This window comes from Onychomys torridus, chromosome 11, assembly GCF_903995425.1.
Source record: "Onychomys torridus chromosome 11, mOncTor1.1, whole genome shotgun sequence".
Classification (NCBI taxonomy): Eukaryota; Metazoa; Chordata; class Mammalia; order Rodentia; family Cricetidae; genus Onychomys; species Onychomys torridus.
This window is the reverse complement of record NC_050453.1, coordinates 61,368,363-61,384,509: the sequence shown is the minus strand read 5'-3', so window position 1 is coordinate 61,384,509 and position 16,147 is coordinate 61,368,363.

The following is a 16,147-nucleotide window of genomic DNA, read 5'->3' as shown; positions in this document are numbered from 1 at the left end:
TAGTTTTACTCTGGCCTCCGGTCAAGTTCAGGCCTCCCGCCTTGCCCTCTCTGAGCTCTCCAACCCAACTGGCCTTCCTGCCCCTGATGCTCTAGAGTGGTCAACACATGAATACCCATGGAAGGGCTCACTGGACTTCTGAAAACGTTTTCTATGGGGCTGGAGGGGAGATGGTTCAGTCGGTAAGTGCACATCCTGTTCTTGCAGAGGACCCTAGTTCAATGCCCAGCGCCTGTATCAGGTAGCTCAAAACTGCCTGTAACACCAGCTCCAGGGAATCTGACACCCCTCAGACGTCCTCTCTACACAGACATACACATGTGCTACACATAAACCATAATAAAATCCAAATACAATGTTCTCCGCGCTATTTAACTTAATTGTGAAATTGTCAAACAGCCCTGAGTAGTTAGTCTGGTATACCCAGAGCGCAGCTTCGCAACTCAAACCCTGCTATTTGTTCCAGCCCCTCTCCCGGGGTTATTTTAAAAATCATACGCTGGACCATTTAGTTCACCTGTAAAACTTTGGTATGTAGCTCTAAAAAATAGGACTTCACTGGAGAGATGGCTCAGTGGCTAAGAGCACTGGCTGCTCTTCCAGAGAATCGGGCTTCCGTTCCCCAGCATCCACAAGCTCCTGTAACTCCAGCTGAAGGGGGCTGAACACCCTTTATTCAGCCTCTGCAGGCACCCACATGTGTGCACACACACAATTTAAAAATAGACTGTTTAACTATTTGACCATAATGCCGTGTTATCCAACGAAGCACAGACTAATTACTAAGTATTCAGATCATGTACTGGTTTCCCCAGCTGCCAAAGGAGTCTTTTCTTACTGTTCTTTGGTGTGGCGGTTTGAATAGAATGGACCCCATAGCTCATAGATTTGAATGTTTAGTCATCATGGAGGGGCACTATTTGAGAAGGATTAGGAGAGGTGATCTTGTTGGAGTAGGTGTGGCTTGCTGGAGGAAGTATGTCACTGGGGGTGGAGGGGCTTTGAAGTTTCAGAAGCTCAAGCCAGGCCATGTTGCTTTCTCCCTGCTGCTGCAAATCAGGATGTGGAACTCTCAGCTACTTCTCTGGCACCATGTCTGCCTGCTGCCATGATGATAATGGACTAAACCTCTGAACCTGTAAGCTAGCCCCAGTTACATGCTTTCCTTTATTAGAGTTGCCGTGGTCATGGTGTGTCTTCACAGCAGGAGAACACTGACCAAGGCGTTAGTTTGAATAAGGCCTCCGTTTATCCACATTGCTTTAGTTGCTTTATGGTCTTGTTTACTGCATTCCTGAGTGTCCCTCTTTATTTTTAAACTGCCATTTATTTTAAGAGCAGTGGCTTTTCCTGCAGTATTGTCCACATTCCCTTGGGCAGGCTGTTTCCTTGGTGGCTCTTACGGTGGCGCCTCTTTCTTTTTGTGGTGCTGGGAATTGAACCCAGGGCCTTGAGCATTCAGGGCAAGTGCTCTATCACTGCCCCACACTCCCCCCACAGCCTTAAGATGCTCCCTCCTCCATCCATATAAGCTGCCAATAATATAGACAGGCTTGATTAGATTCAAGGTTTATTTCAGTAAGACTATTACGGGTGGGACTGGGTCCTTATTGTAGCATCCTCCAGAGGTATACAATACAGCACTGTCCAAGTTGTTTTGTGTTAATATTGGTTAGTGGATGGGTGGTGTCAGCGGATCTAGCTGATAGACTTTCCCACCAACCTTCCATCTAAGCCATTGGTGATCATTATCTAGATCTCATTCCTTAGATGTAAAATTACACACGTCAGCCTCTCTGTGTGTCTGTCTGTCTTTCTGTCTTTCAATCTTTTGTTCACCCCTTCTGTGTGTGTGTGTGTGTGTGTGTGTGTGTGTGTGTGTGTGTGAAGTTCAAACCCAGGACAAACAGCTGAGGTTCTTATTTAACATATCAGAGCTGAACCTGGCTGCCAGGTTCTCCCAGCATCCCTCAGTCCCTACCTGTTACAGGGTACGGCTTGCATACCCTACCCTCTACCCTGAACTCTCCAGCCTAGGAGCTGGGCTGCCCTTCCCCCAGACATGGTACTTACCCTTCTCTTTTGGACCTTTGGCCTCCTGGCTGCTGCACTGGGCATCCCCTCCACTTTCTTACCTTTTCCTTCCCCTCCCCCTCTCCCACATGGCCCAGCTCAGTCCAGTCATGTCCACTCTGGACTTTCCCAGAAGTCCCTGCCTCTGGTTATGCTCTCCTGCACATCTACAAGAAACTTTCTCCTCCGCCATGCCTAGGAGCAGCCATGTCCTTTACATTTTATCTGTGTGTGCATGTAGCTTTTGAGACAGGCTGTCACTCTGTAACCCAGGCTGACCTGGAACTCACTCAGAAGCCGAGGCTAGCCTTATTCTCTCAACTTTCCTCCCCAATACTGCAGTTACAAGTGTTTATTACCACGCCTTGCCTGTGATTTTCAACTTTTGGTTTAGCTTCTTTGTTATTTAAGGCCAGGTCTCTATGTAGCCTCACCTGGCCTGGAACTCACCAGGCTAGCCTCGAACTCACAAGAGATCTGCCTGCCTCTGCCTCCAAAGCACAAAGGATAAAATGACATCTGGCATGATTTTCAACTCTTTAATACTCTGTATTTATTTGATGTGTTTCTTCCATTAAAAAAATTAAAGGCTGATGCACATCTTGAATCCATGTAGGAACTCACAGAGATCCACCTGCCTCTGCCTCCAGGTATGTGCCATCCCGCTCAGCTGGAGTTGGTGGGCTTGTTGAAGCTTATGTTTCCTGTGTTCTTTTGCTATGACTCGGGTGGCCTTTGCTTTTTCCTTGTTTTTGGTGTGATGAGGTGGCTCATCTCATCCGCTTCCTGCCCTAGGTGTGGACTCGGATGTTCCTCCAAGGGTCTCTGGAGCAGGTTGGTGACCTGCTGAGTCTTAGTGTTGGGTTCCTATCAGTGGGGCCATTGTTTTTAGGTCTTGTCAGTCTGGGTCAGAGTTTTATCGTTCAAAAAATATTACGGTGATGATAGTATTATTGCCACAGATAACACTGCCAAATTTAAGATTAAAAAAATGTCTTATTACATTTCATTTTGTTTGTGTTGGGGGAGGAGGGGCCTGGGAAAGTACCTCAGTATATCACAGTGAGCACAGGGAGGCCAGAGAACAACTTGCAAAATTCTTTCCTATCCTGTGCATCCCAGAGAGCTAACCCAGGTCATCAAGCTTGATGGTAGGCGCCCTTAACTGCAGAGTCATCTGTAGCTGGAAGTTTCTGCGGTCCCACCTGGCCCCACGGTCCCATGTTTCTCCATTCCATCCGGTCCCTGGGTCCTGCAGCTGCTTATAAAATAAACATTCAGAGATTTATATTAATTATAAACTGGATGGCCTATGGCTCAAGCTTCTTGCTAGCTAGCTCTTATAACGTAACCAATTTCTATTAATCTGTAAGTTGCCACATGGCTGTGGCTGGCGTTACTGGTCTGCTGGTATCTTGCTGCTCCTTGGGCAGCAGCTGGTGTCTCCCCTACCCCACCCCTCTTCTCTCTGTATCTCTGCTTGGATTTCCCACCTGGCCGTAAGCTTTTTTGCTATAGGCCAAAACAGCTTTATTTACTAACCAATGGGAACAGCACATATTCACAGTATACAGAAAGATATCCCATAGCAGTCATCTTACTGGCTCTAACTTAAGATTTTCTTTTGTGGTTGTTTTTGGCTCTAAGATATCTCCAACTGGGAATGTACAATGAACACTGTTTTAAAACTTTTTTTTTTTTTTTTTTGAGATAGGATCTCATTATGTCGACCAAGTTGGCCTCAAACTCACAGACATCTGCCTGAGTGCTGGGACTAAAGGTGTATACCACCATACCCAGCTGTTTTAAAACTTCTTGCCATGGATGACGTTAAGTGCATACAAAAGCATGTAGAGAATATGTTGAATGAGAAGGAACTATTCTCCAGCTTCAGTTTACTAAGCCCAGGAGCAACACTGTTTAACCAGCGCCTCCCAGAGTCAACACTGTTTAACCAGTACCTCCCAGAGTCAACACTGTTTAACCAGCGCCTCCCAGAGTCAACATTGTTTAACCAGTGCCTCCCAGCACTTCTCCATGTAATGTGGAAACAAATCTCAGACATCCCATTTCATTATGAAGTCTGTCTTTCTCTCTGTTTTCTTCCTTCTTCCCTTCCTTCCTTTCTTTTCCAAGACAGAGATTCTCTGTAACTCTATTTATTTATTTGTTTGTTTGTTTGTTTGTTTAGGTTTTTCGAGACCAGGTTTCTCTGTGTAGTTTTGGTGCATTTCCTGGATCTCACTCTGTAGACCAAGCTGGCTTCGAACTCACAAAGATCTGCCTGCCTCTGCCTCCCAAGTGCTGGGATTAAAGGCGTGCGCCACCACCACCTGGCTGGAACTCACTTTATAGACCAAGCTGGCTTCGAACTCACAAAGATCTGCCTGCCTCTGCCTCCCAAGTGCTGGGACTAAAAGTGTGAGCCATCACTGTACAGCAGGAAGTATTTCTGAAAGAGAGGCTCTTTTAAAGAGTCACATATAGGGGCTGGAGAGATGGCTCAGGGGTTAAGAGAGAGAGAGCCCTTTCTGCTCTTGTAGAGGACTTCTACTGTGTCCCAGCACCCACAATCAGGGGGCTCATGGCCACCTGTAACTCCAGTTCCAGAGGATCCAGCACCGACTCCTGGCTTTCATGGGCACTGCACACACACAGTTCACATACAGAGAAATAGGTATAACATACATAAATAAAAATACAATTTTTTAAATTTATTTATTACGTATACAGTGCTCTGTCTGCATGTACCCCTGCACACCAGAAGAGGGCGCCAGATCTCATTACAGATGGTTGTGAGCCACCATGTGGTTGCTGGGAATTGAACTCAGGTCCTCTGGAAGAACAAGTAAAGTCACATGATAGTACAGGCCTTTAATGCCAGCACTTGGGAGACGGAGGCAAGCAGACCTCTGTGAGTTCCAGGCTAGCCAGGGCTACATAGTGAGATCCTGCCTATAAATAAATAAATGAATGAATGAATGAATGAATGAAAGAAAGAAAGAAAGAAAGAAAGAAAGAAACAAAGAAACAAAGAAACAAAGAAAGAAACAAAGAAACAAAGAAACAAAGAAGAAATAATTCCAAACTGGGTGTGATGGTGCACACCTTTAGTCCCAGCACTTGGGAGGCAGAGGCAGGTGGGTCTCTGAGTTCGAGGCCAACCTGGGCTACAGAGTGAGTTCCAGGACAGCCAGGACTACATAGAGAAACCCTATCTCAACCCTCCAAAACATAAATAATGAAATGTCTGTTATCACAATAATAATAGAAGCAAGTATATGGCTGGCACTGCTGTATCTGATGGGAACAGCAGAAGTCATAAAGCCAGCGCAGCTGTGCCACGTGACGACCGCCATGCCACTTTCAGCTTTGACCTCTGCCTGTTTCGTGCTAGGGAGACTTCTGATATTTGTACAACTTGGGGATATTGGATTGATGGGAAATTTCTTATGAACCATTTATGCCTTCTCCCAGGAATGCTGCTTCTAAGCTTCCCCAGGACAGTTCTGAGCATAATACCCCTCCTGCTTTTAGGGTGATAGCCTTATCTACTTGAAGGTCATCCTTACACCTTGGAGGTTGTGACACACGTAAAGAAGCCAGAGGTCTCTTTATGAGGCAATAGTTCTGGCTGTCCTAGAACTCACTCTATAGACCAGGCTGGCCTTGAACTCAGAGATCCTCCTGCCTCTGCCTCCCAAGTGCTGGGATTAAAGGTGTGGACTACTACAGCCCGGCTGAGACATTCTTAAAACATCTATCCCTTTACTCACTCAGGAACAAGATACTCAGAGTTGCTTTCTTCTGCTGCTTCTACCTTGTGATGTTCAGGTCTAGCTGTTGGAGGAGGGCTAGGTTCTGGTGATGCTGTATTGCTCCTTATGTTGTTATATGTACTTCTGCCTTGACATCTGCCCATCTCCTCCACTAATGGGTATAAAAGGTGCCTGCGTCTGAGCGAGTTGCTGTTGGTCCACTCTGTGCTTGTTGTGTCTGTGTCCCAGGGGCCCCTCTGGGTCCAGTCTTAGCTCTTATCTAATTGGAGCAGGCAGATGCTGTGTCTCAGGGAGCTTCTCTTGGGTCAACCCAAGCTAAGTTGATTCTGTGACTCATGGAGCTGCTCTTGGTCTTATTAGAGCTCTTGGTTCAGTCAGAGCTGACAGATTCTGTTTCAGGAAGCCTCTCTTGGTCCAACGAGAGGTGGCAGATTCTACTTCTCAGAAAGCCTCTCTTGGTCTAAGGAGGGCTGGCAGATTCCCTGTCTCCTGAGGTTACTCTTGGTCCAATGGCAGCTCTTTGTCCAATGAGAACTCTCTCTCTAGGCCCAAAGAGAGCTCTCTCTCTAGGCCTAATGAGAACTGGGGGTTGATTTCCAAACCAGGAAGTGGCTGGGGTCTCTGGCAGATGAGTATGGGGGCAGGGCATATAGATTGCATGGTCCGCTGGGGGGTCTTGGTGAGGGGGAGGCCTTCCTGCAGGAGCGCTGCCTGCTGGCCAGCAACTGGGGCCAAGTTGGGCAGGTGTTGACAAGATACTTAAAACAAAGTAAACTTCAAAAGGTCAACAAGATTCGATGGGCTAGAAGAGTTGGTCAAGGATCAGATTGCAAGCCTCTTCCCCCTGTACGCTCAGGAGACTATGTGGCATATACAAAGTTAGATTGACTGGAGTTACCTCTGCCCCACATAGAGACTTATTGATAAGTAAAGAATGATGTAAAAGATGATATAAGAATAAGATGTCAGGCTGGGCGGTGGTGACGCATGCTTTTAGTCCCAGCACTAAGGAGGCAGAGGCAAGTGGATCTCTGTGAGTTCGAGGCCAACCTGGTCTACAGACAACCAGGACAGGCACCAAAACTATACAAAGAAACTCTGTCTCAAAACAACAACAACAACAAAAGAATGACAGGACCTCCCTTTCTTAGAAAAATTAGCACATGCAGAGTCACTGTGATGTCATATGACAAGGTAGAAACAGAATGCCAGGATTAGACATATAAACAAGTTCTATAAAGATATAAAATATAAACATTGTATTATGCCAGAATTTGAATAATAACTGTAGCACCTTTGGCCTGAGGACTTTGCTTGGGCACTGTGACCATTAAGAGTTAATAATACGGGGGAGCTGGAGAGATGGCTCAGCAGTTAAGAGCACTGGCTGCTCTTCCAGAGGTCCTGAGTTCAATTCCCAGCAACCACATGGTGGCTCACAACCATCTATAATGGGATCTGATGCCTTCTACTGTCATGCAAACATACATGCAAATGGAACACTCATATGCATAAAATATGTAAATAAATAAAATCTTAAAGAAAAAACAAACTTAAAAAAAAAAAAAGAGTTAATAATACACGGCTTGGGACATGGCAAATGCCCCAGCTGGCTTGAAGACTTTGTTTTGTTCAAGCATCCTTGAAGCCACGAAAGATACTAACTTGAGAACAGGTTGTCATATGCCTCTAGATTCTTAAAAATTGAGGTTAATGAGTAAAAATCGTTATAAAAGATAACTTTATCAATGATGATTTAACTTGAGGGAAAATGATAACTCTGTTCTGTCATGGTTTATCAATGATGACTAAAAGATATGCAAAAGGAAGTGAAACACATGTCCAAAACCAAAAATGATATGATCTGTGTAGTATGAATCTTAGTAGGTCTTATTAATAAGAACAAACCTGATGCCAGTTATTGGGGTGAATGCTGGAAGATCAGAGACACAGAACAAGCCACAGTTTTCTCACCTCACCAGTTCCTCAGCTGGTCTTGTTTCCTCAGGCTGGAAGCTTCTGAATCCTCATCCCAATGGCTCTCAGCTGAACTGTGCTCGAAAGCCTGAATGCTTAACCAGCCGAATGCTTTACTCACTACATGCTTTTTTTCTCCCCTAATTCCTGGTCCTTAAGCCTTATATACTTTTCTCTTTCTGCCCCCACTCCTTGGGATTAAAGGTTGGGTTTCTGGGATTAAAGGCGTGGTCACCATGCTTAACTGTTTCTAAAGTGGCCTTGAACTCAGAGATCCACCTGGCTCTGCCCTCCAAGTGCTGGGATTAAATGTGTGTACCATCACCGCCCAACTTCTGTTAGAGCTTACTCTTCCTATTTTCTAGCCACCATTTTTGGCTTTGTTCTAGTGGCTGTCTGTTCTCTGACCCCAGATATGTTTATTTCAGGGAACACACAATATTTGGGGGAACACAATACCACCACAGATCTGTGTTTTGGAACAACATGAATGTATCCCTGCTTACTGAATTCTGTATAAATAAAGAAGCACTCTGGCTGCTAATCAGTCAGGCTGCAAGATTCTCCCGACCATCATGCCTGGCTCACTCCTTCCCTGGCTGACTCCTTACATCCTCTCTGAACCTGACAACTGCTGGGGTTGGCTGGCTCCCAGCATCTGGCCACTGTATTTCCCTGTCTTTCGAATTTTGTGTGTGCATGTATGGATGGTGTCTGCAGATGCTAATGCCTATCTTTGCACATGAAGAGCCCAGAGCAGGACATCATCATCATCCAATATCACTTTCTGCCTTATTGCCTTCATGGAAGGTCTGTCTGTCTGTCTCTCTCTCTTTTTTTTTTTTTTTTTTAATTTATTTTATTTTATTGGTTTTTTTGGCTGGCCTCTCTCTCTCTTTGGTTTTTTGAGACAGGGTTTCTCTGTGTAGCTCTGGCTGTTCTGGAACTCACTCTGTAGACCAGGCTGGCCCTTGAACTCAGAGATCTGCCTCTGCCTCCCGAGTGTTAGGATTAAAATCGTTCGCCACCACCTCCCAGCTCAAATAGGGCCTTTCACAGAAACTGCTTCTTACTGCTTTGCCTAGTCTGGCTGGCCATTGAACTTCCTGCATCTGCCTGTCTCTACTTCCCAATTCTGGACTTAGAGGCACAGGCAGCCATGCCTGGCTTTTTATGTGGGTACCAGGGATTTGAACTCAGGTCCTCATGCTTTGGGGCCTAAGTAAATCTCTATGTTGCAATGGATTCTGTTTCTTAATTCTTATAATCCATAGTTACTACTTCTTTTTTTTTTTTCTTTGAAATTTGTTAAGTAAACTGGGGGGCTTAGGCTGGAGACAGCTGCATTCCCATAGTGACTCATATTTTTGCTTGTTTTTGAGACAGAATCTCCTATAGCCCAAGCTGGCCTCAAACTCAGTATGTAGGTGAGGATGACCTCGAACCCTTTTACATTTATTAGTTATGTGTACGTGGGGGAGGTATACTCTAGGATAATCAGTGGCGATTGGCTCTGTCCTCCTATTATACAGGTAATGGGAATTGAACTCAGGTCGTCAGGTTTTGCGGCAGGCACCCTTACTGACTAAGCCATTCTGCCAGCCCAACAACAGTGAACTTCTGACCCTCTTGATCCTCTTTCTCTCACCTCCTGAGTGCTGGGCTGCTCCTGTGGGACTTGGAGCTGGTGTGTGCTTGGCCAACACACCAGCAACTGAGCCACATTTCCGGCCCTCACGTGGTCTCATGGTCCGTGGGCTTCCTGCAAGCTGGTGTTTAAAGCCAGACTAGATAAGATTTGGTTTGGTTTTGTGAGAACACCGAATTGATTTCTGCACCTCCACGTGCTGTTTAAGCGACAGCCTCAGCAGTCCCTCTCGTCGGGTGTCAGGAGTCGCGGATGACATCTTTACTTAGCTGTAGTCTGAGTGCCCTTTATCGGGCATGCTTGGGACCACAAGTGTTTCTAATTCCTCTTCTCTTTTTCTTTTAGATTTTAAAGTAGGTGGATGTATAAAATGAAGTTTCTAAGAAATGAGACTCAGACCTAACTAAACACAAGTATCTTTGTTTCCTATGTTCCTTGAGGTCATTTTAGATCAGATTTTCATTGTGAGCACGGTGTGGTGTCATGTCGGCACTCAGTTTTGTATCTGGGTAACTGGAATCTTTTAGTTTAGGCATACCCAGCCATATTGTGCCATGATGGGAAAGGGGGATCACCTGTCCTTTCTTCAACAAATCCCTGACTCCTTCCTGTGGCTACTGTTTTGTTATTTAGAACAAAACAAAACAAAACAAAACAAAACAAAAAACAGATTCCGTAGCATCTCCAAGAGATGACAAGTATTTTTCTTTCCAAGAGTTTAAACCAGTTTGTTGTATTTTGATTCTTATTCAAGTACAAGTTGTCTCCATCTAGGCTAGTAGGAGCCTCTTCAAATTGGTGTCACCGCCTTTGAGACATAGTCCCAAGCCTTGGATATTTACTTGCATTCTAGCACACACTGGCGTCCAAGATCATTCTTGTAGACCTGGGATGAGCTAATTCTTCTTTTCATGGAAATGGTAATTTTGTTGTTGCCACTGGGACCATAAATAGCACCACAGGCACTGGGGATGTTTGCTATGACTATATTGGTCTTCGGTTTAGGACCTTTTCAGTGGACAAAGCTAAAAATAGTTTTGTTTGCTAGAGACAGGGTCTAACTATGTATTCGAGTCTGCCCTTGAACTCCTGATCTTCCTGCCTCCACATCCTAAATTCTGTGATTATAGGTGGGAGCCACCATTAACTTTATTTTTAAGATGTATGTGTCAGCAGGGCATGGTGGTGCACACCTTTAATCCCAGCACTTGGGAGGCAGAGGCAGGAGGATCTCTGAATTTGAGGCCAGCCTGGTCTACTGAGTAAATTCCAAGACAGCTAGGGCTATACAAAAAAACCCTATCACAAAACAAACAAACAAAGACTTAGATGTTTTGCCTGCATGTATGTCTGTCCACTATGTGCCTATTGTACCAGCAGGGGTCAGAAGATGGCATCAGATCTCTTGGAACTGGAGTTACCGTTAATTGTGAACCATTCTGTGGGTTCTAGGAATCAAACCTGGGTCCTCTGGAAGAAGAGCCAGTGCTCTTAACTGTTGAGCCATCTCTTCAGCCCCTTATATTAAAAAAAATAATGTTTTTGATAGCACTGGGGACTGAACTCACCCAGGGCCTTTCACATGCCAGGCAAGCACTCTATCCCTGGAGATAGATCCCAACCCCTTAGGAACATTTGATTAAACATAAATATATCAGGACTTCTGATTCAAGACAATAGCTTTCATTTACACATGTTTTCCCACACTGACACAGAACTGACGGCCTGGACCAGAGCACATGCGTGTGTGTGTGTGTGTGTGTGTGTGTAAGAAAAGAACCACTGGACTGGAGAGATGGCTCAGAGGTTAAGAGCACCGACTGCTCTTCCAGAGGTCCTGAGTTCAATTCCCAGCAACCACATGGTGGCTCACAACCATCTGTAATGAGATCTGGTGCCCTCTTCTTTATACATAATAAATAAATAAATCTTTAAAAAAAAAGAACCACTGTCAGTTATCACCATCAGAACCTGATCCCTAGAGCCAATGATAATTCTCTCTAGAGTCCTCCCTTCTCCACAGAGTTTAGAAAGGATGCATCCTTAGGGAGCAGGAAGCTTAGGCACAGAGTAGCATTTCAGTACAAGTTCTGAGTAACTGGGACACATTACCATCCCCAAAGGTGACTGAGGTCTTCTGTAGGTTTGAACCACATTCCTCATGTAACATATACTAACTCCGATTTGCTGAGAAATCGGAAGGGCAAGGAAGCAGGAAGAAGAGGAGCTATGGAAAAGTGGAGAGCATGTGGCCTCATACATGAGCTAACAGGCCCTCTCACTGTGGCTTGAAGCCCAGTGCAGCCTGGACCCTGAGGGTGCATTTCATGGGAGCGAAGAGGAAAAGCTAATTTAGGATTACTCTAATGCAGAGATGTGTCAGACAGTGGGTGGGTAGCAGATGCAGACTGAGTTTAGAGGAGGGGAGAATGGGATTTCTTGTGGATGGAGGAGGAGAGTCCAGACTGCTATAGCTTCCTGTGGTAGTTTGGATGTCATCGGCCCCCATAAGCTCATAGGGAATGGCATTATCAGGACGTTGGAGTGGGTGTGGCCTTGTTGGAGGAAGTGTATCACTGTGGAGGCGGCTTTGAGGTCTTATATATGTTCAAGCCGTGCCCAATGTCTCAGTTCACTTCCTGTTGCCTGCAGATCAAAGATGTAGAAATCTCAGCTCCTTCTCCAGCACCATGTCTGCCTGCATGCCGCCATGTCCCACCATGATGATAATGGACTGAACCTTTGAACTGTAAGCCAGCAATAACTGTGAGTTCAAGGCCAGCCTGGTCTACAGAGATAGTCCAGGACAGGCTCCAAAGCTACAGAGAAACCCTGTCTCGAAAAACCAAAAAAATATTTTCCTTTATAAGAGTTGCAGTGGTCATGGTGTCTCTTCATAGCCATAGAAACCCTGACTAAGCCACCTCCCCTTCCTGCTAGTGCTGGCCCAACTATGTTTCAGATAAGGGACAGAGTGACCTGGGGAAGTGGAGAAGGGGTTGGGTAGGGCTGGGTGTGTGATGTCTCACCTTCCATATTCTCTAGGCCCTTTCGGCCCTCTGGCCCTCTCTGCAGAGCCTCAGGTTACTCCTGTACCACTGTGGGAAAAAAAAAAACTCTTGGTTTCCATGGTAAAGGTTGATTCCGGTAGCCTGGCCGTCCTGTCACTGTTGGCTGAAGGGCTGTTTGGAACTGTGGCTTTCAGACCTACAATACTGTTACCAGATCGCCCTGAATATTTAGAGGCAGCTTGATATGACCTGGAACAGTATTGCTTGACTTCATTGCTGGAACTTGGCCTTGGGCAGATGGCCATGTGTGTGTACATGGGGCATTGATTAGCTCAACTTTATCTCTGTAGCCTTTAGCAAATTTGCAGGCTTCCCCCCATAAGGCTGTCTTTAAATCATAGTTATTGCTTCCTATGTGCTGGACACCTGGTGGTCCCTAGACTGGTCAGTGGCAACCACTGTTCATGGAAGCATCTGGATCCTGGGAAGGGTATCTCACAAACCACAGGCTACAGGCTTCTCGGTGTTTTACTGCAGTGATGTATGATGAAGTGGGTGGCTCAGGGAGGTATGTTGTAACCTAGGTCCAGGGCACTGGAGATGGGCCTTTAGGAGGTGAATCAGCCATGAAGAGTCATGAGGGTAAAATCTTGAATGGGGTTAGAGGCTCCACAAGCCAGGCACAAGGCACATGCCTAGAATCCTAGCACTTGGAAGGTAGATACAGGAGGAGAGAGAGTTCCAGGTCAGCCAGGGCTTCAAGCAGAGGTGATGTGTGAGAAAGCCACTGCATTATCTTATACCTTTTTCTTTTTTATTATTAAATTTTAAATTTATTTTATATACCAACCACAGTTTTCCCTCCCTCCTCTCTTCCTGTTCCCTCCCCCCACCTCCTTTCTACCCCCCATATCCACTCCTCAGAAAAGGTAAGGCCTCCCATGGGAGTCAAGGACGCATGGCATATCAAGCTGAGGCAGGACTAAGCTCCTCCCACCTCCATCCAGGCTGAGTGGGGCATCCCACCATAGGGAATAGGTTCCAAAAAGCCAGCTCATGTGCTAGGGACAGATTCTGGTCCTGTTGCTAGGGGCCCCACAAACAGACCAAGCTATACAACTGTCACCCACATGCAGAGATGACATCTTAGACCTTTTCTACAGATCTAATATTTAAAAAATATTTAAAAAATTGAAAAAAAGTGCATAGGACCTTTAAAAAGCCCTCCTGCCTGGCTGCAATGCAGTAGGTCAGCCAACCATCACTGCTCCCTGAGGACCTAGTGGCCTCTAAGATGCAAAGCACTGTGGGGCAGCATAAGATGCTCTGTTCCTGCTCTGTGATTCTAACCGTCTGTGCACCCTGACATAGGTAGCAGTCAGGAGCTGAATCTTTAAATTGTGCCTTATCCAGAGGTCTATGATCTAAGAAGACTGTGGATTGGCACCTGAGAGGTCTGTCTTCCACCTCATCCTTAGCTAGCAGATTGTACAGGAGGGTGATCAGGTCGTCAGCCATTCCAAAATTTAGTCTTGCCCTCTGTCAGGTGGCCAGTCTTGTCTCTGAGATTTGTGGTTGTCTTAGTTAGGATTGCTATTGCTGTGAAGAGACACCATGACCATAGCAACTCTTCTAAAGGAAAACATTTCATTGGGGCTGGCTTACAGGTTCAGAAGTTTAGTCTATTATCATCGTGGTGGGAAGCATGGCAGCATTCAGGCAGACATGGTGCTAGAGAAGAAGCTGAGAGTTCTACATCTTGCTCCATAGGCAGCAGGAGACTGTGTACCACACTGGGCATAGCTTGAGCACAGGAGACCTCAAAGTCCGCCTCCACAGTGACACACTTCCTCCTACAAGGCCACACCTCCTAATAGTGCCACTCCCTATGGGCCAAGCCTTCAAACACATGAGTCTATGGGGGCCATGCCTATCCAAACCACCACAGTAGTGTACTCCCTACCAGACCCTCTCTTTTTGTAGCAGGGGAGGACTGACATTTATCAAGGCCTCTGAGTCTTGCATTTCTCCTTAGCCCAATGTTTGGATGCCATCTAGACTGAAGGGTAACCCAGAACAAGCAATTAGCAGCATGTGCCTGTAGGTTCCCTCATCCTGCAGAATGAAGTACAAGTACGTTAATTTTTTTTTGTAAATTATGTGTATGGATGTTCTGCCTGCATGTATGCCCATGTACCATGTACAGGGCTGGTGCCCAAGGAGGCCAGAAGAGGGCATCAGATCCTGTGGAACTGGAGTTACAAACAGCTGTGAGCTGGCATGTGGGTGCTGAGAATTGAACCTGTGTCCTCTGGGAGAGCAGCCAGTGCTCTTAACTGGTGAGCCATTGCTCCAGCCCCCACATGTGCTCTTTCTGTTTTTGTTTTTGTTTTTGGATACAGGGTTTCTCTGTGTAGCTTTGCACCTTTTTCCTGGAACTCACTCTGTAGACCAGGCTGGCCTTGAACTCACAGAGATCCATCTGCCTCTGCCTCCCAAGTGCTGGGATCAAAGGCATGCACCACCACCACCCAGCTTGTGCTCTTTTAATATAGACTCTGAAGTGTTCCTATCATGAGCTCGGTCTTCCCAAGGGAAAAGCAAGACATGTCCAGTGGACTTGTTTCTCACAGGCAGGCAAGGCAACCATGGATTTCACCAGAGTGGCAGCACTGCTGACTCAGGATGATGTTTTAAAACAGATATAAAGATCTGTGTGCTTACCTGTGAGGCCCAGTGCAGAGTGGGCTGAGGCAGGGGCCTGAACTCCAGAGGCAGCTGGGATAATGAGCAAAACACCCTCCCAACAAACTAACAAAGAAGCCCAGATAAAAGTCATTCCCCAGCCAGGCAGTGGTAATGCACACCTTTAATCCCAGCACTCATGAGGCAAAGGCAGGTGGATCCCTGTGAGTTCGAGGCCAGCCTAGTTTAGAGAGTGAGTTCCAGGACAGCCGGGGCTACACAGAGAAACCCTGTCGTGGAAAAACAACAACAATAACAACAAAAAAGTAATTTCCCTTAGGAAACTAGTTTAGAGTTGTTGTTTTTCCCCACTTAATAAACTATAAAAGATGTGAATGCTTCCCTCGATAGTATGTATGTTCACTCAGCCTTTATGAAGCAGTAAAACTACCAGCCTAACAGGGCTGGAGAGAGGGCCCAGAGGTTAAAAGCCCTGGCTGCTCTTCCAAAGGACACAGGTTTGATCTCAGCACACACATAATGGCTCACAACAGTCTGTAACTTCGGTTCCAGGGCATCTGATGCCCTTCCTGGCTTCCATAGGCACCAGTCATACACATCATACACAGACATGTATGCAAGCAGAATATTCATACACACAAAATTAAATAAAAACTACCAGGCCGGCCTGGGCTACATAGCAAGACCTCAGTTCTACATCCCAGTATCCCTCACGTGGATTGTCTTACGGTTGGTTGACCATGACGAGCCAAGGACTTCACACTACTCCTGTCCCCCGCCCCCTTCTCTTCCTCTTCATCCTTTTGAGACAGCATCTCTCATCTACTGCAGGCTGGACCCAAGTTCAATATACAACCACAGATGACCTTGGAGTTGTAATCCTCCTGCCTCTACCTTTCTAGTGCTGGGGTCACAGGCACACCCCCTCGTGCCTGGCTAGAGGCTTCTGCACA